General features: G+C 41.3%; 1 pseudogene; it reads right to left on the bottom strand.

Moving 5' to 3' along the window:
* Positions 1-826: 826 nt before the first annotated feature.
* On the bottom strand, positions 827-7475 carry LOC129866554 (angiopoietin-related protein 4-like; annotated as a pseudogene).
* Between the last annotated feature and the right edge of the window lie 13970 nt (positions 7476-21445).

Below are 21445 nucleotides of genomic sequence, written 5' to 3'. Positions count from 1 at the left end.
TTTCACATTTCCACAAACTTCAGTGTTTCCTTTCAAATGGTATCAAGAATATGCATATCCTTGCTTCAGGTCCTGAGCTACAAGCAGTTAGATTTGGGTATGTTATTTTAGGCGAAAATTTAAAAAAGGGTCCGATCCTTAAGAGCATTGAAATGCATTCCAGGTGACTACCTCATGAAGCTGGTTGAGAGAATGCCAAGAGTGTGCAAAGCTGTCATCAAGGAAAAGGGTGGCTACTTTACAGAATCTCAAATACAAAATATATTTTGATTTGTTTCATACTTCTTTTGTGTGGCTAACATCCAGGTTAAGCAAGCGGGTGTTAAGAAGCGCGGCTTGGCAGTTCATGTTTTGGGAAACGCGTGACTCGACCTTCGCCTCTCCTGAGCCTGTTGCAGAGATGAGACAAGATGGCAATTGGATATCATGAAAAAGGGGGTAAAAAAAAAAGAATAAGGCTGTATCGTGACAAAATGTGGAAAAAGTCAAGGGGTCTGAATACTTTCCGAATGCTCTGTAACTCTTATCAGTCATATGGTACAAAAACAACCCCTGGAATTCTTATGCCTTTATTGTAAGGATGTCTGTAATTTATGTTATATGCACTGTGTTCTGTTTCTATGTGGCATTGGCCATTTATGCAAATGAGACATGATAACCCTTAATTTATAACTTGGGGAATACTAAACTTGGTTGTGGTTGTATCTGTCTGTAATTTTAAGGGAAGCGGTTGTATCGTCAGTTATTTCACTAGGGGAGCTGTATTTTTTATGATTCTTTGTGCCATCTTGAGTACAACCTATAAACCTGCAGGATCCAGACAAAATAAGTCATAATAGATTTAAGCACTCATTTCACCCAAACAATCAAACATTGCAAATATAACTGTCACTTTTACATTTCTTTAAGATATTTTGTTTGAAGTAGTTACATTCAAATAATTTTGAAAATTGATATTAATGTACAATATATTACTATTGGAAGTATAGAAGTGACAATATGACGTTGAGTTTCTCACATTCGACAGACAAAGTATAACAACTAAAATAAACAGTTGGACCCTTCCAAAGGGTGTGGGGTGCTACAATGTATCAGGCGGTCTGACAACTAGTGTCCAATGAGAGTGAAATATGACATTGATCCAATGTGAATGTGATGTTCTTGCAAGATTGCTACACAAAAGCAGATGTTATGAACAACAAAATTCATGGTAATTCTGCTAACATCTTGTTGACGGTGGGAAATAAGTTCTTAAACTCACAGGCTCAATATTGTACACTTTTTGTATACTATTTTTATACTGAAGGTCTAATAATAACCGTGATCCACTGTAGCTGGGGCAATCTTCAATACAGTGGGCTTCAGGGCATGGTTGGTCTTCCAAAATATCAGTTCCTTCCTTTGCTGTTGTCTTTGAAGTATGTTGGGTTTTCTAGGGTACTTGCCATTCAGGTTGTATTGGCCGCAGTTGCTGAACAGCCAGCCACCTATGAGGAAACAAGACACTTGTTAGAGGACATACTTTTAGATAAAAAGTTCAGTAAGGTAAAAAAAAAAGAGGCAATTTTTAGAGTAAAATGTTCAAGAAGCACTAAAATACCTGAGTTGCTTGGCACAGTTGACGTCTGTGTTAAGATCGTTGTCTCTGTCAATAGTGGAGAAGGACAGACCTGAGGGCCCGGTAGTTAAGCCACTTTCCAGTCTATCACATGAACTCTCGGGAGATAGAGGGTGTAGTTACTCTCTTTTCCATCCAATCGGAATGTATACTGCACAGACTGAGCCTCCCATCCAATCAGATAGCTCCACCAGCTGCTCCAACTCGCCTAAAAGAGAATTAGAATCCAGATTATTCACATGAACGTGTGCATTATTTAAACATAAATATTGGCTGTATTGAAAGGGTTTCCATATACATTTGCTCTAATGAAATAACACCATTCAGGCTGCAAAAGCCTTTTTGATAGGCCTCCCATAATTGATTGAAATTTTGGGATCCATCTTGCCGTCTTTGGATGACCGTCCATCCACCTTCTGTAAAAGAAAAGACGGGAAGAGAAGGAATTAGCCAAGTAATGTTCCAATTGTTCCACAGCCAATGGGGTTTTCTGTGCAAAGCAACTTTTCTTGGAGAAGCCTGTATCCGCAAGGACAAATTCCAGCCAATGGCGATATAGAAGTTTAGAGCAACCAAGAACAAGGCGATTTTGTTTCCCGTTCACTCACCAGCAGTCATTTCACAGAAGACTTCAAAGGGCTGAGAGTTGCGAGGCCGGATGGCGTACACTCCATTATTACTCTCCCCTTTCCAGGACAACTCATGGCAGTCCGTGGCCAACTCTGAAACAGCAAAAATGATACACGTTGATCAGTAACCATTCATTAAACTTATACGGTGGCAACTTGTATAATGGTCTAGGGCAGTGGTTCACAAACTTTTTATAGTCCCGTACCCCTCCAAACATTCAACCTCCAGCTGCGTACCCCATCTAGCACCAGAGTCAGCACACTCTGATTTATTTTAAAAAAAATTAACCATCATTGTAAGCCTGTGTAACCGATGTGAAATGGCTAGCTAGTTAGCGGTGGTGTGCGCTAATAGCGTTTCAGTCGGTGACGTCACTTGCTCTGAGACCTGAAGTAGTTGTTCCCCTTGCTCTGCAAGGGCCGTGGCTTTTGTGGAGTGCTGGGTAACGATGCTTCGTGGGTGACTGTTGTTGTGTGCAGAGGGTCCTTGGTTCGGGGAGAAGAGAGTGACGGAAGCAATACTGTTACACCTGCCACACACACTCTATACGATACATTTATTAAACATAAGAATGAGTGTGAGTTTTTGTCACAACCCGGCTCGTGGGAAGTGACAAAGTTGGGACCAGGGCACAAATAATAATAATCAATCATTTTGCTCTGTATTTAACCATCTTACACACAAAACCACAAAATTTGTTCATCAAGAATTGTGAATAACTCACCACAGGTTAATGAGAAGGGTGTGCTTGAAAAGATGCACATAACTCTGCAATGTTGGGTTGTATTGGAGAGTCTCAGTCTTAAATCCTTTTCCACACACAGTCTGTGCCTGTATTTAGTGTAACGCATAAAATTCACTGGCTTGTATGCGAAGCAGTAATTGTTTAAAAACATCACCTGCCATGTCACTGATGCGTCGTGAAACAGTGTTGTTGGTTGGAGTCATTGTCTGCATAGTTTTTTGGGCCTTTTACCCCAGCATTGTACCAGCCATATCTGCGGCACCAGGAAGAATAAAGTCCTCCACAATATTATGGTGCTTGCATGTCCTAGACACTCGGTAGCTCACCATATAAGACGCTTCTAGCCCCTTCTTATTAATGTTATCTGTTACTTGTATCCATGTCTTACTACTCAAACGTAGTCTTAATTCTCACTCAAACGCCTGTGGCTTATTTTTCAAATTGGCATGCTTTGTTTAAAAAAATCTGCACAAAAGTGAACGTTTCATCGAGTTGTGCGATAGTACTTTTGCACATATAACACACTGTGGCTGAGGAAAGACACTACTCCCAATATAAGTGAACCCCGAATCAATGTAGTTCTCCTCATATTTGAGCTTCTTTGATGGTTCAACTTCCCTGTCTGTTGCTCGGTGCTTTCCCGGGTAAGGGGGCAGTAGCTCTTCGGCTGCATCAGATTCACAACTGTCAGTGTCCATGCTAGCTGGGCTAACAACAAATGTAGAATTACTGATGCTAGCATTGGATCTGCTCGTGGAAATAGAACAACTTATGTTGTCGACAGGTGCAGGTGTAGTACTGCTGGTAGTAGCAGTACTACCAGTAGAGCTGGTATGTGGCTCTATGGACTCAGGCCCTTTTTTTAACCGTTAATCCATTTTCGAGCAAACAGAATGAGCAGCAACTACGTTTGGCTACATACGAACCGTTAGTGCAATTCCCGCGAGAGAGTAACGGTTAATGTGATTGGACGTTATTTGACTAGGCTTTTTTACCTTTTTTTATTGTTGTTATTTCGCTGAATACTAGATGGTTAAAAAAAAAAATTGGCAGTGAAACAAGGCTACTCTGCGAGGGGGGATAGAACCTCACCCTAATGTATAGCCCCGTTGGAAAATATAAATGGGCTGTTAGAAAATGTGAAGAAATAAAAAAATAAGAAAAATATATTTTGCTTGCTACCCCAGACGGCATTGCACGTACCCCACTTTGGGTATTCCTGGTCTAGGGCAATGCACATGTTTATCAATTACTATATACAAAGGACTGAAAGATAGATGTCTACTGTCGTGGCCACGACAGTATTGAGAATGACACAAATATTAATTTTCACAGTTTCAGTTTGTATGATGGCAATTTGCATATGCTCCAGAATTGTTATGAAGAGTGATCAGAGGAATTGCAATTAATTGCAAAGTCCCTCTTTGCCATGCAAATGAACTGAATCCCTCAAAAACATTTCCACTGCATTTCAGCCCTGCCACAAAAGGACCAGCTGACAACATGTCAGTGATTCTCTCATTAACACAGGTGTGAGTGTTGACGAGGACAAGGCTGGAGATCACTCTGTCATGCTGATTGAATTCGAATAACCGAATGGAAGCTTCAAAAGGAGTGTGGTGCTTGGAATCATTGTTCTTCCTCTGTCAACCCTGGTTACCTGCAAGGAAACACGTGCCGTCATCATTGCTTTGCAAAAAAAGGGCTTCACAGGCAAGGATATTGCTGCCAGTAAGATTGCACCTAAATCAACCATTTATCGGATCATCAAGAACTTCAAGGAGAGCGGTTCAATTGTTGTGAAGAAGGCTTCACGGAGCCCAAGAAAGTCCAGCAAGCGCCAGGACCGTCTCCTGAAGTTGATTCAGCTGCGGGATCGGGGCCCCACCAGTACAGAGCTTGCTCAGGAATGGCTGCAGGCAGGTGTGCGTGCAGATGCACTCACACCTAGCTGCAGGCATTCCTGGCAAATACTTTTGGAGGATGGCCTGGTGTCAAAAAGGGCAGCAAAGAAGCCACTTCTCTCCAGGACAACATCTGGGACAGACTGATATTCTACAAACGGTACAGGGATTGGACTGCTGAGGACTGGGGTAAAGTCATTTTCTCTGATGAATCCCCTTTCCGATTGTTTGGGGCATCCGTAAAAAGCTTGTCCGGAGAAGACAAGGTGAGCGCTACCATCAGTCCTGTGTCATGCCAACAGTAAAGCATCCTGAGACCATTCATGTGTGGGGTTGCTTCTCAGCTAAGGGAGTGGCCTCAATCATAATTTTGCCTAAGAACACAGCCATGAATAAAGAATGGTACCAACACATCTTCCGAGAGCAACTTCTCCCAACCATCCAGGAACAGTTTGGTGACGTACAATGACTTTTCCAGCATAATGGAGCACCTTGCCATAAGGCAAAAGTGATAACTAAGTGGCTCGGGGAACAAAACATCTATGTTGTGTCCATGGCCAGGAAACTCCCCAGACCTTAATCCCATTGAGAATTTGTGGTCAATCCTCAAGAGATGGGTAGACAAACAAAAACCCACAAATTCTGACAAATTCCAAGCATTGATTATGCAAGAATGGGCCCAGAAGTTAATTGACAGCATGCCAGAGCAGATTGCAGAGGTCTTGAAAAAGAAGGGTCAACACTGCAAGTATTGACTCTTTGCACCAACTTCATGTAATTGTCAATAAAAGCCTTTGACACTTATGAAATGCTTGTAATTATACTTCAGTATTCCATAGTAACATCTGAAAAAAATATCTAAAGACACTGAAACAGCAAACTTTGTGGAAATTAATATTTGTCATTCTCAAAACCTTTGGCCACGACTGTAGTGTTTTTCAGCTTTTGTAGCGTTCTCCTCCCTTTCAACAGCTGTAACAGTTCAGGATGGTGTAGAAGAGGAACTCAGAGGGATATGGTCTGGCTTTTGACAAACTGGAGTAAAGGTTTTGTGTTGAAGAATAGGTAGTGTGAATTGGAGTTTTGGAAATTCAACAAAATTGACTAGCGATAATTCAATGTCCATATTCTATTAGGATGTATTAGGCTTACCAGTTAGAGAAGCGTCTCCTTTAGTGTAATCCTTCATTGCTTCATTGCTATTGCTATTGCTATTTCCTGATGTTTCCGCCTTACAACGGACTTCACTCTCCTCTGTTTAACCTGAGGGAAAAGACAAACATGTACCATCAGATATTGTACACACACCTACACACAATAGGGGTTCTTGTACAGTACATACCTCGCCCTGGAGTGCCTGTAGATGCATGTTCTGTTTCTCCAGTTTGTCCTGCTGTTGCCTTATTCTGTCCACCAGGTAATCTATCAGTTTATTCTGTGCCTCCAGTAACCGCTGAGGAAAGAAGTGACAGAAATGAGATCTGTTTTCTGTTTTTCGTTGTTCACAATCTCTTCTTCCGACTATATTCATAATGTGGGACACGGATGTACTTTCTGTAATTGCAGTATATTGAAGCTTGACTTGTATATCTGTCCATCACAAGATCAAACTGTCAATGTTAGTGAAACCTGGGTTCAAATACTATTTAGGGTACTTCAATGACTTCCAAAGACATTTGAAAGTATTTCAATCTTTAAAAAAACAACTAGGAATTAGAATGTAGTTAGAAATACACTTTGAAATTACTCAAATACACAGTATTTATAGAAATATAAAAATACTCTCGTGCATATGAATCAGGTCTGTTTGGTATTGTATTTGAATTCCGTTAGTAGGCCACTTATAGGAAAGTATTTTAAACTACTTTAAAATACTTCCATAGAAGTAGTTTATTTGGGCCACATTATTCGAAAATATTAAAATACAAAAAAGTATTTAAAAAAACATGTATTGGAACCCTATGATGTGAGTCAACACGTTTTTGTTTTATTCCGTTTAGCATGTTATTAATCATATTTGATTAAGTAATGGAAGATTTACTCCCCGATAATATTTTAGATATCACCCACAGTGCATTGTGAAAAAGTGGCAGATTATTCTCTTACCTGGATGAAGATGGCATCATCACTGCGGTTGTTACTGCTGTTGTTCAGCTTCAGCCCCCGTCCTTGCTGCATTCCATCCACCCGCTCTTCTAGCCTGTCCATCCTGGTGTGGATTCTCTGGCGCTCTGCCCTCAGCTCCTCAGCACTCGCATGCACCTCAGCAGACATGTTCACCACCATCTCCTGGGCTCTGGTCTTCAGTGCCTCTCCACCCTCCTACAGGCTCTTGGTCTCCCTGCCCAAGTTGGCCACTGTGCCATTGAAGGCTTTCAGCTTGATGGAGATGTCTCTCATCTGGCTCTTGGTTTTCTCAACGTGTTCTTTGAGGCCCTGGCCCAGCTGAAGAAGCCGGTGGGCCACCACGTTCACGTCATCACGTCAACTGAGCCCTGTCTCTCCCAAATGAGAAACTGGTCACCATATGGACCAAGATGGCTGCTAACAGCAGTAGGAATGCCAGTGTTGGCTTCATATTTTGTTTTCACTAGTGTCTTTGGTCGAAGTGACAATGCTGATCTTGGTAGAAGTCTTGTTCTTTCTTCTGTTACACAGCCTCAGAGGTTTATATATCCTGTTGGTCACATGCTGCTGATACTAGGCAGTTCTGATTGGATGCTCCTCAGGTAGTAGGGGTGTAGCAAGCAAAGTCTAACTCTCCATTGTCACTCTAGTCACATTCTTTTAGGGAACATGCACCTTGATGAGCAATAAGCTGTCTGTGCAACTTTGATATATCAATCAGAAACTTTACCTCCTATTGAACAAAAAATATACATAATACACCCTCATAGTACATTATTGACAGGACCAGTATGCATTATCTGACGTTATAAAAAATAAAGTAACTAGCTTTGGCTTGTGTGATCCAGAACGGCTCAAATGAGTTTCAGTAGCCTGAGGCAGCTTGATGTACAAGTACACCCCCTGGATAGGATGCTATTCTATCGCAGGACTTACCGTCAATCTATCTCAATGCTGAGTGCCAAGCAGAGACTCATCAGGTCCCATTTTCCCAACCTCCCAATCTCTGGGCCATATTCAACAACAATGTTTATTGCTGAAAGTATTTTGGGAAAGAAGATGTGAGATGATGTGTTTGTATCTATCTTGAGTTTCCTTTTAAGGAAGTTAGTTTTCACCTCCGTAATTGTCTCATCTCTAAAGGAAGTTGCTGTTAAACTAAATTATGTTTCACATTCATTATTGTTTGTTTAGCAGTGTTGCACAACATAGATATAGCCTATCCTATTAGATCCTGTTATTCTGGTGCACTCAAGTGTCTAGCTAGCAGGACAGTCGTGATCATCATTATGTGTTGTGAAAAGCTGATTCAAACAGAGGCAGTGTGTGAATTAGGGGAAAGTTAGGCTCAGAGAATAGTGGTATTTTGGGGAATATCAATTTTATGAAACAAGTGGTGACAGCATTTGACTTGCATTAGACACTCAAGTTTGTTTTGATAGATCCACTATGCCAAACATTTGAGGATATTTATTTAATTAATACTATGTTTTTCTGTTCCATCAATGGTACTTTTGACTAAGAATTTTACTTGAAGTACTTTTATGAAGTGGTTTTATACATATTACTGTGTATTTATGTAGTTGGCTAATTAAAATCAATATGATGCTTACGTTCCATATGTCAGTGAATGGTAGCATTTTGACAGCATCTTCGGTTGTACTCAAGTTGCATAACCTTTTTCACAAGCTAGGTTATTATGACACGTAGTCAAGGTTATATTGACTAGAAACCATTGTTTGGAACAAGAGACTGAAGAGAACATAGTGCTGTATTGAAACCAGAAAAGTTCCTGTGGGGAATAAAAAAGCATCTATGTTTATGCAACATAATATGCATCCTAAGAGTTTTTCCAAAACTATCTGAGGGAAACTTTAAAGCAGGGGTCCCCTATTCCATTCAGACAATTTTTTTTACCTTGACTGGGTGGTCGGGCCGGAACATAGTTATAAATTATTTGTGCGCTGAAAATTCACAGAAAGAATTCTAAACAGATATACATATTTGAGAAAAACAGAGTAATTTCAAACATTGATTACATTGGGATATGATCACATATGCCTCTGTGGGTGATTTTTAGTCATTTATGTCCAAGAACAAAGTAAAAAAATATATACATATAAAATTACATATCCTGGACTGCCATCCTGCACGTCACCTTGTACTGCTAGGATACTGTAGGTCAGGATACTGTGGTTGTTGACCTCTAGTCCACTAGTGTCCAGGAAGTGTGTTTTTTTATGCACACCAGAACACAATGGTCAACTTTGTGATGCAACTTAGTTGTAATTAGATGAACCTACGCTTTTCCTGACCCAGTAAAAACAATTGCTTCCTACAAGTTTGAATAATTTCATAGTAAAAAAATATTTCATAGTAAAAAAAAACTTCACACAAACTATTATGTAAATCTGAATTTGTTTGCAAATTGTATGTTTTGCATATTACAAAATGGTTTTAAGGAAAGTCATCCAAACTATACTGGACAAAAATATAAATGCACATGTAAAGTGTTGGTCTTATGTTTCATGAGCTGAAATAAAAGATCACAGAATTTCTGTACACACGAAAAGCAGATTTCTCTCAAATGTTGTTCACAAATGTGTTTTGAATCCCTGTTTAGTTTCTCAAAGCATTTCTCCTTTGCCAAGATAATCCATCCACCTGACAGGTGTGGCATATCAAGAAGCTGATTAAACTGCATCATCATTACACAGGTGCACCTTGTGCAGGGGGACAATACGAGGCAACTCTAAAATGCCACAGATGTCTCAAGTTTTGAGGGAGTGTGCAATTGGCATGCCAACTGTAGGAATGTCCACCAGAGCTGTTGCCAGAGAACTTAATGTTCATTTTTCTACCTCCAACGTTGTTTTAGAGAAGTACGGCCAACCGGCCTCACAACCGCAGACCATGTGTAACCATACCAGCTTAGGACCTCCACATCCAGGTTCTTCACCTGCAGGAACGGATGAGTCCAGCCACCCTGACAGCTGATGAAACTGAGGAGTATTTCTGTCTGTAATAAAGCTCTTTTGTGGGGGAAAAGTATTTCTGTTTGGGTGGGCCTGGCTCTCCAGTGGGTGGGTCTAAGCCCACCCATGGCTGTGCTGTGCCCCTGTCATGTGAAATCCATAGACAACGGTCTGAGTTTATTTCAACTGACTGATTTCCAAAATACGTATGAAGTGTAACTCGTTGAAATTGTTGTATGTTAAGCAGTGCGGCTTGGCGGGGTCGTGTTTCAGAGGACGCATGGCTCTCGACCTTTGCCTATTCCGAGTCCGTACGGGAGTTGCAGCGATGGGACAAGACTGTAACCACCAATTTGGATATCACAAAAATTGGGGGAGGAAAAAGGGCCCCAAAAAAATTGGGGACATTTGTTGCATTTATGTTTTTGTTCAGTATAGATAAAGGTACTTACAATGTACAGTGCAACATTGTTTCAAGGTCATTGCATTGGTTATTAAAATCAAATTTTATTTGTCACAAGCTCTGAATACAACAAGTGTAGACCTTACCGTGAAATGCTTACTTACAAGTCCTTAACCAACAATGCAATTCAAGAAATGGAGTTAAGAAAATATTTACTACGTAAACTAAAGTAAAAAATAAATTTAAAAAAAGTAACGCAATAAAATAATGAGGCTTTATACAGAGGGTACCAGTACTGAGCTACTGTCGTTATTCTGGTAGGCCTATGTAGCTAATAATGATCAAATTCATTCATAAGCAGTCTAGGAAACATTCACAAGACGCAAACGCTCCCAACCAACGGTTTAAATGTCACAGCATTCTAAAGAATAAGTGGGTCATTCCACGAAATGAGTGCCTCATAGATATTTTAAGTAGAAATTGTGTACCAATGTTCTTATATGAAGTGCCCTTAAATAGAACAATAGCGAATTCCCCCCCAAAACATTTGCGTAAGTGGCAAAATTAAGCATTTTGACATGTCAACTGTGTTTCACTTCTAGGAAGATTTTAACACACATAATGTCTCCAAGTTTCGCTATCATTGTAGGGCCCTATTTAGTTGCTTTGACAAAGTTATTTCATGTGATTAGTGATTCATTTATGTCTGTCCCTCATTTTAAGAATAACACTTAAGTGAACTGAAGTCTCGTTTTAATATGGTGAAACTATTCCTTTTGAAATATTTTTTTCAATATGAGCTGGTTTTAGTCTTTTGGATGTTTTCTGGTGTATTTTGGTGGAAAATGGCTATTTTGTAAATGACATCACCGAAGTCGAGGATTGGTAGGATGGTCAGTTTTACAAGGGTATGTTTGGCAGCATGAGTGAAGGATGCTTTGTTGCGGAATAGGAAGCCGATTCTAGATTTAACTTTGGATTGGAGATGTTTGATGTGAGTCTGGAAGGAGAGTTTACAGTCTAACCAGACACCTATGTATTTGTAGTTGTCCACATATTCTAAGTCAGAGCCGTCCAGAGTAGTGATGTTGGACAGGCGGGCAGGTGCAGGCAGCGATCGGTTGAAGAGCATGCATTTAGTTTTACTTGTATTTAAGAGCAAATGGAGGCCACGGAAGGAGAGTTGTATGGCATTGAAGCTCGCCTGGAGGGTTGTTAACAGTGTCAAAAGAAGGGCCAGAAGTATACAGAATAGTGTCGTCTGCGTAGAGATGGATCAGAGAATCACCAGCAGCAAGAGCGACATCATTGATGTATACAGAGAAGAGAGTCGGTCCAAGAATTGAACCCTGTGGCACCCCCATAGAGACTGCCAGAGGCCCGGACAACAGACCCTCCGATTTGACACACTGAACTGGATCAGAGAAGTAGTTGGTGAACCAGGCGAGGCAATCATTAGAGAAACCAAGGCTGTCGAGTCTGCCGATGAGGATGTGGTGATTGACAGAGTCAAAAGCCTTGGCCAGGTCAATGAATACGGCTGCACAGTATTGTTTCCTATCGATAGCGGTTAAGATATCGTTTATGACCTTGAGCGTGGCTGAGGTGCACCCATGACCAGCTCTGAAACCAGATTGCATAGCGGAGAAGGTATGGTGGGATTCGAAATGGTCGGTAATCTGTTGTTGACTTGGCTTTCAAAGACCTTAGAAAGGCAGGGTAGGATAGATATAGGTCTGTAGCTGTTAGGGTCAAGAGTGTCTCCCCCTTTGAAGAGGGGGATAACTGCAGCTGCTTTACAATCTTTGGGAATCTCAGACGACACGAAAGAGAGGTTGAAAAGGCTAGTAATAGGGGTGGCAACAATTTCAGCAGATAATTTTAGAAAGAAAGGGTCCAGATTATCTAGCCCGGCTGATTTGTAAGGGTCCAGATTTTTCAGCTCTTTCAGAACATCAGCTGACTGTATTTGGGAGAAAGAGAAATGGGGAAGGCTTGGGCGAGTAGCAGAGGGGAGGGCAGTGCTGTTGACCGGGGTAGGGGTAGCCAGGTGGAAAGCATGGCCAGCCATAGAAAAATGCTTATTGAAATTCTAAATTATAGTGGATTTGTCGGTGGTGACAGTGTTTCCTATCTTCAGTGCAGTTGGAAGCTGGGAGGAGGTGTTCTTATTCTCCATGGACTTTACAGTGTCCCAGAACTTTTTTGAATTTGTGTTGCAGGAAGCAAATTTCTGCTTGAAAAAGCTAGCCTTGGCTTTTCTAACTGCCTGTGTATATTGGTTTCTAGCTTCCCTGAAAAGTTGCATATCACGGGGGCTGTTCGATGCTAATGCAGAACGCCATAGGATGTTTTTCTGTTGGTTAAGGGAAGTCAGGTCAGGAGAGAACCAAGGGCTATATCTGTTCCTGGTTCTAAATTTCTTTAATGGTGCATGCTTATTCAAGATGGTGAGGAAGGCATTTAAAAAAAATATCCAGGCATCCTCTACTGACGGGATGAGATCAATATCCTTCCAGGATACCTCGGCCAGGTCGATCAGAAAGGCCTGCTCGCTGAAGTGTTTCAGGGAGCGTTTGACAGTGATGAGTGGAGGTCGTTTGACCGCTGACCCATTACGGATGCAGGCAATGAGGCAGTGATCGCTGAGATCTTGGTTGAAAACAGCAGAGGTGTATTTGGAGGGCAAGTTGGTTAGGATGATATCTATGAGGGTGCCCGTGTTTACGGAATTGGGGTGGTACCTGGTAGGTTCATTGATAATTTGTGTGAGATTGAGGGCATCAAGCTTAGATTGTAGGATGGCTGGGGTGTTAAGCATGTTCCAATTTAGGTCGCCTAGCAGCACGAGCTCTGAAGATAGATGGGGGGCAATCAGTTCACATATGATGTCCAGAGCACAGCTGGGGGCAGAGGGTGGTCTATAGCAGGCGGCAATGGTGAGAGACTTGTTTTTAGAGAGGTGGATTTTTAAAAGTAGAAGTTCAAATTGTTTGGGAACAGACCTGGATAGTAAAACAGAACTCTGCAGGCAATCTTTGTAGTAGATTGCAACACCGCCCCCTTTGGCCGTTCTATCTTGTCTGAAAATGTTGTAATTAGGGATGAAAATGTCAGAATTTTTGGTGGTCTTCCTAAGCCAGGATTCAGACACGGCTAAAACATCCGGGTTGGCAGAGTGTGCTAAAGCAGTGAACAAAACAAACTTAGGGAGGAGGCTTCTAATGTTAACATGCATGAAACCAAGGCTATTACGGTTACAGAAGTCATCAAAAGAGAGCGCCTGGGGAATAGGAGTGGAGCTAGGTACTGCAGGGCCTGGGTTCACCTCTACATCACCAGAGGAACAGAGGAGGAGTAGGATAAGGGTACGGCTAAAAGCTTTGATAATTGGTCGTCTAGAACAGAGAGTAAAAGGAAGTTTCTGGGGGCGATAAAATAGCTTCAAGGAATAATGTACAGACAAAGGTATGGCAGGATGTGAATACAGTGGAGGTAAACCTAGGTATTGAGTGATGATGAGAGAGATATTGTCTCTAGAAACTAAATTGAAACCAGGTGATGTCATCGCATATGTGGGTGGTGGAACTGCAAGGTTGGATATGGTATAGTGAACAGGGCTAGAGGCTCTACAATGAAATAAGCCAATAAACACTAACCAGAATAGCAATGGACAAGGCATATTTACATTAAGGAGAGGCATGCTTAGCCGAGTGATCATAAGGGTCCAGTGAGTAGAGGTTGGTTGGGGTCACGGCGATCCAGACAGCTGGCCGGGTAGATGGCTATCGGTAGCAAGATAGCATAGGATGGAAGTCTATTTTTAGACACCTCGTGCGTTTCCGTCGGTAGATTAGTGGGGTTCCGTGTGGTAGAGGGGATCAATCCAATTGGCAAAATAGATATAGTGACCCAAGAAAAAATTGTCCGATATACTTATTCAGATAGCAGCCGATAAGACAGCTAACGATTAGCGGGCCCCAGATGAGCGTTCAGGTAACGTTGCGACGGAGGTGCCAGTTGGATAACTCCATCGGGCAGATAATGTCGGCAGTCAGTCGTGAAGGCCCGATGGGGCTCCGCATCTGCAGCAACAACAACAACAACAAAAAAACAGGTCCGGATAGGTGACTGTAGCCCAGGAATGGCTGATGGAACTCCTCAGCTGGCTAGCTCCGGAATAATTTAAGTTTGCTCCGGGATCGACGTAAGCCAATAGTCACACGGTTTGCAGCTAGCTAGCTGCGAAATCAAGGTGCAAACGTCCAGAGCCTGCGGCTGAAATCCGGGGACACTGAGAAAAATAGGCCCGGTATGCTCCGGTCCGAGTCGCGTTGCACAAAAGTGCCGATAGATTATCGAGCTAAAGGAATAGCTGAAGACCACAAAACGTGGGCAGCTGAAACACCAACGCTAGCCAGCAAACCGGCTAACTTCTGGGCAGTTTCAGATCAGCTACTGGCTAGCTTCTAGTTAGCTTCTGGGTAGCTTCCGGCTAGCTTCTGGCTAGTTTCGGCCGGCTTCTGGTTAGCCTCTGGCTAGCTTCCACTGTGGATTTTCAGATTTGAGGTAAATAATACTTTTTTTTTTGTAATTGGTGAGGCGGGTTGCAGGAAAGCTTTTGTAGTTGAGTTCTTGGATAATAAAATATATAAAGATATGCGAAGAAAGGTGTAAATATATATGTATACAGGACACGACAATACAAGGACAAAAAAGACGTCTGAACTGCTATGCCATCTTGGAATGTAAATATAAACAATATCATTATAGAGAGAAATTCAAAATACCAATGTGAGAAATACTGTACTTTATTAATGTTTCAATGGAACCAACCAAAATAATTTGATTTAATTAAAAATCAATGTCCTCCAAATCAATGTTTCACAATTAATGGCACCCTGAAAGATTATTGTAAATAACATCTACCAAAATTAAACCACAAATTAAATTCAACTTATTTAAGTTTATCTAAGTCTTAAGGAACTATATTGAGCCATTACATCACTTCCTGTTTTACTAGGGTATAAAAACGAGGTAACACACATGCAATATCCCGCTGTCATCCAACACCATGAAAAAAACAAAAGAACTAGCAGTTCAAAAGAGATAGATGGTCATAGACCTTCGTAAATCTGGTAATGGCTACAAGAAGATCCACAAACGATTGAATATACCACTGAGCACTGTCAGGGCAAATATTAGAAAATTCTAAAGATATGGAACAGTTGAAAACCTCACGGGTAGAGGACAAACGCATTTTGCCCCTCAGGATAGGGAGGAGGATGGTGAGAGAATCAACAAAATCCCCAAGAATCACTGTGAAAGAATTGCAGGCCTTGGTGGCGTCTTGGGGTCACCAGGTTTCCTAAAGCACCATCAGACGCCACCTCCACATCCACAGGCTCTTTGGAAGGGTTGCCAGCAGAAAGCCCTTTCTGACCCCAAAACACAGATGCAAGCGCTTGGAGTTTGCCAAACGTCATTTAAATTATGATTGGAAGAAGGTGCTCTGGTCAGATGAGACCAAAATTGAACGTTTTGGTCAGATTCGGCATGTTTGGCGTCGAAACAGAGATGCATACAAGGAGAGGCACCTCATACCCACGGTGAAATATGGAGGTGGGTCGGTGATGTTTTGGGGCTGTTTTAATTCCAGAGGTCCAGGGGCACTGGTTAAGATTGATGGCATTATGAATTCTACCAAGTATCAGGCAATTTTGGCTGACAATCTGGTTGCCTCTGCCAGAAGGTTGGGACTTGGCCATAGGTGGACCTTCCAACAAGACAATGACCCAAAACATACCTCGAGATCCACACAGAAATGGTTCTGTAACAGCAAAATCAATGTTCTGCCATGGCCATCTCAGTCGCTGGACCTCAATCCAATCGAAAACCTGTGGGCTGAGTTGAAGAGGGCAGTTGATAAGCGCAAACCCAAGAATGTGAAGGATCTTGAAAGGATCTGCATAGAGGAATGGACCAAAATCCCTCCAAATGTGTTCCTTAACCTTGTCAAACATTACAGGAAAAGACTCTATGCTGTTATCCTTGCCAGAGGTGGTTGCACTAAGTACTAAATGAGGAGTGCCAATAATTATGAAACCTTGATTTTGGTTAAATTTATTTTGTATTAAATAATTGAATGATTTTGGTTGGTTCCATTGAAACATTAATAAAGTACAGTATTTCTTACATGTTGGTATTTTGAAATGTATCTCTATAATTATATTGTTTCTATTTTTTTCTATTTTTTAAGTATTGTTTGCGCATTGCCAGTCAGGGATGCCAGTAATTTTGGAGCCCACTGTGTGTGTGTGTGTATATATATATATATATATATATATATATATATATATATATATATATATATATATATATATATATATATATATATATATATATATATTTTAAAAAATTGTGTGTGAATTTTGCATTCCTGTTGTACACAACAAGCTTCCATTCCCCCTGTCACAAGGGGATTTATGGCTGGTTTAAGAAAAAATGATCAAATCTGTTAATTTCTAGAATTTTTTTGTTATTTTTATTTAACCTCTTGAGATAGCCAAAATTGTTTTTTATGAAGTTGAACATGTGCTCTTTGTCTGAATGTTAAAATTAGGTTAAATCAAACGTCTCTTTTGACCAAGTTACACTTCTCAAAAGGCACCGAATTGGTGGAGCGACCCAAGTATTGTGCAAAGCCATATGCATTTAAATACCATATGGCCCTGGTATGGTGTGGGATTGTGAAGACTAGATTTCTACCACAGCATTAATAACTCTCATTATTGTTTTTCCTTTGCAGATTTGTGTGTGAATGGTGAAGATGATATCATGTGCCGGGAGTGTTGTATCAGCTTCTTGAGGCAGAACATAAAATCAGCAAAAAAAAAAACGTCCTCTCACTATCAACTGCGTTTATTTTCAGCAAACTTAACATGTGTAAATATTTGTATGAACATAACAAGATTCAACAACTGAGACATACACTGAAGAAGTTCCACAGACATGTGACTAACAGAAATTGAATAATGTGTCCCTGAACAAAGGGGGGGTCAAAATCAAAAACAGTCAGTAGCTGGTGTGGCCATCAGCTGCATTAAATACTGCAGTGCATCTCCTCCTCATGGACTGCACCAGATTTGCCAGTTCTTGCTGTGAGATGTTACCCCACTCTTCCACCAAGGCACCTGCAAGTTCCCGGACATTTCTGGGGGGAATGGCCCTAGCCCTCACCCTCCGATCCAACAGGTCTCAGACATGCTCAACGGGATTGAGATCTGGGCTCTTCGCTGGCCATGGCGGAACACTGACATTCCTGTCTTGCAGGAATTCACGCACAGAACGAGCAGTATGGCTGGTGGCATTGTCATGCTGGAGGGTCATGTCAAGATGAGCCTGCAGGAAGGATACCAAATGAGGGAGGAGGGTGTCTTGCTTGTAACGCACAGTGTTGAGATTGCCTGCAATGACAACAAGCTCAGTCCGATGATGCTGTGACACACCGCCCCAGACCATGACGGACCCTCCACCTCCAAATCGATCCCGCTCCAGAGTACAGGCCTCGGTGTAACGCTCATTCCTTCGACGGTAAACGCGAATCTGACCATCATCCCTGGTGAGACAAAACCGTGACTCGTCAGTGAAGAGCACTTTTTGCCAGTTCTGTATGGTCCAGCGACGGTGGGTTTGTGCCCATAGGCAACGTTGTTGCCGGTAATGGCTGGTGAGGATCTGCCTTACAACAGGCATACAAGCCCTCAGTCCAGCCTCTCTCAGCCTATTGCGGACAGTCAGCACTGATGGAGGGATTGTGTGTTCCTGGTGTAACTCGGGCAGTTGTTGTTTGCCATCCTGTACCTGTCCCGCAGGTGTGATGTTTGGATATACCGATCCTGTGCAGGTGTTGTTACACGTGGTCTGCCACTGCGAGGACGATCAGCTGTCCGTCCTGTCTCCCTGTAGCGCTGTCTTAGGCGTCTCACAGTACGGACATTGAAATGTATTGCCCTGGCCACATCTCCAGTCCTCATGCCTCCTTACAGCATGCCTAAGGCACGTTCACGCAGATGAGCAGGGACCCTGGGCATCTTTCTTTTGGTGTTTTTCAGAGTCAGTAGAAAGGCCTCAGTAGAAAGGCCTCTTTAATGACCGTTCCACAGGTGCATGTTCATTAATTGTTTATGGTTCATTGAACAAGCATGGGAAACAGTGTTTAAACCCTTCACAATGAAGATCTGTGAAGTTATTTGGATTTTTACGAATTATCTTTGAAAGACAGGGTCCTGAAAAAGGGATGTTTATTTTTTTGGGGAAGTACCATGGCTGTTTCTGATTAGACATGCACAGCTGGAGTGTTCTACAACTGGTTAGTTCCGATCTATAAACCCACAAACAGGCTTCTAAGTGTAAATGTGTTAATCCTTGGCCGTAATGGCTGTAAGATTGATTATGATTTTTGATTAATGTACGCTCACATTGTTAATTTTGATTTAAAGGGATCATTCAATATCTTAAAAACATCAAGTTGCACAAATTGTTATTTAGCTGAAGACTAGAGGACAGTAGATATACCATTATTATATACGCCATTCCATGAAACACATGGTTACACTTGTTTATTTTAGGGGTGTGGTGGGGGAATTTACATTTATGTTAGCAACCACACAGCTGTTATTTTCAATGCAGGAACTGAAATTCCATTCACCTTCATGTTGACCCATCACCCAGATTCCAAATGTATAGCACCTGTGTTCTGCATGTTGTTTGTCTTTCTATAGGCCTTATATGAACTGTGTCCTAGATTATCTTCTCTATCTCACTGTTAATTGACTTGTTGCCTCTTTTCATTGAAAAATCTATTTTGTGATGTGACCAAATGCTATCAAGTTAGTGCTATCCAGGGTTATTGTGACGTCCCTAACCTAAAGCCTAACCTTAACCACTACCCTTACCCCGACCTTAACCCTTACCCTTACCCTTACCCAACCTCAATCATTAACCCTTAACCCTTACCTAACCCTTACCTTGACCGTTTTAAATTTCAACTTCAATGGGGGACGTCAGAGTTGGCACATCCCAAGGATTCCATTTAAACTTTTCCATGCCCTTAATGTCACAGAAATGTCATGCGCCATGAGATACATGGTCAATTGGTAACATATACATACATGGACTTGTCCACAAATCAATGTACACCCCAAGTGAATTGTAGATGTGGTAACAAATACCTCATTATGTGTCTACTGGATTCAACTGGAATTTTCTTACTTTTAAAAGATAAGTGTCATGAGTGGAATGCCTGCTGGAGCAAACATTGTGACCATTAAAAATTGTGACCATTAAAAAATGGTTATACACACATGTTCAAACCTTAATCAGCTAATCAAATAGATTTTCCCATGATGTTGCAACTGTGGGGTGACATGAAGATACTCTCCTACATTCTGCCCAATTTCAGTCACTGTAACCTGGAAATGGGTTCTGCCCAATTTCAGTCACTGTATCCTGGAAATGTATTTAACTCTTACCCCTGTTGCATTCAACTTTAGTTGAATCTATTTGCTCAGGTAAAGTTCATTGGTTCATCACTCTGCCTCACTCCTCATTGGTCTGATGAGCCAGGACTTGTGGTAAAACAGTCATTTGATTTTTCATTCACCTTTTCCCCAATCCCAACTCAAAGATATTTCCACAGGGTAAAATGTGTGAAATGGACTGGACATAACTAATATTTTGACTTTCATCCTTTAATTTTTTATATTTTTTATATTTTGGTACCGGGCTACCTTCAGATGAGGCTTGTGGGTGTCCTATAGCAAAACAAATTACACGTATTTTTTCGTGAAAGTTACTTTTCCATAGAGGGGTCATATTAGTTTTGTTGGACAAACCATTCAGATGCTACAGACATTTTTTGAGAATACCGATTTTGGGGATGTCTCATGGTCTGACAAACCCTGTTGTAGCTCGGCCACCTTCCACCGCAGATGCGGAAGGCCATCATTGGTGGATGTGGTGGATTGAGACGCAGCCCATGCAAGATAACAGATATCTCTTAAACAGACAGATTTTGATGGGGCTTTTTATATTATGCTAATTAGATTTCAGAGGGGGCGTGACTCTAGTTTTTTTTATCATGACTATGTTCAACTCATTCAGGTATTTAAAATAACTTTCTGTCTGTCAAATCCAATATTCTTTGAGTCCTTTTACCAGGACAACAAATATAACAAATATGTTTTCCTCTCCATTTTGGACTTTAGCATGTCCTTAAAAATGACTGGTTTCTTATCTTACAGTAGGTAGAATACGACACAATTTCTCTTGCCAGTACACAACATCCAAAGGATTTTATGACTTATTGATGGGACAAGGAGTGACGTACAGAGTGCTTTTTTTCTGCCATTAGGCTTCAACTTTTAGCAGATGAAATTATAACTAAGAACTTTATAGAGTAATATGTGTATATCCCTTGTCATCCCTTTGGCTAATTTACAGGCCATATGGAAAATATATTTTCCGAAGAAGAAGTTTGGGCCATAGTTGTTGGTAGTTTAGAGTCTGGAATCTTATGACAGAGCGAGCTTGGTTGCTGCCTATGGCAGGGGAGAGTGTGATAATCCGGTAATTGCTCAATTTGGTTTCCTTACAAGCAGTTTCAGTATTACATAGCTGAGGATAGCGCATTCATGGAAAATCTGAGTCAGTTAGGGAACAACTATGCCAACTGTTCCCAATGGTCATCCTCTTACCGTTTTTTGCAAAATCAACTAGGTAATCATGATTTATGTGTATATATCGTCTGTAAATCACAATTAGGAGGAAATCGAAGTGTTACGTAAATGCATTAAAAAATTTAAAAACACATCACACCTGCTATTTACATAGGCTTTACACTGCTGAAACAACTTTTTATTTTGTTTAACATTTATTAAACTAAGCAAGTCAGTTAATAACAAATTCTTATTTACAAAGACGGCCTACCCAGGCCAAACCCTCCCCAACCCGAACAACGCTGGACCAATTGTGCGTCACTCT

This window comes from Salvelinus fontinalis, chromosome 12, assembly GCF_029448725.1.
Source record: "Salvelinus fontinalis isolate EN_2023a chromosome 12, ASM2944872v1, whole genome shotgun sequence".
Classification (NCBI taxonomy): Eukaryota; Metazoa; Chordata; class Actinopteri; order Salmoniformes; family Salmonidae; genus Salvelinus; species Salvelinus fontinalis.
This window is presented reverse-complemented; position numbering and strand designations above follow the sequence as displayed.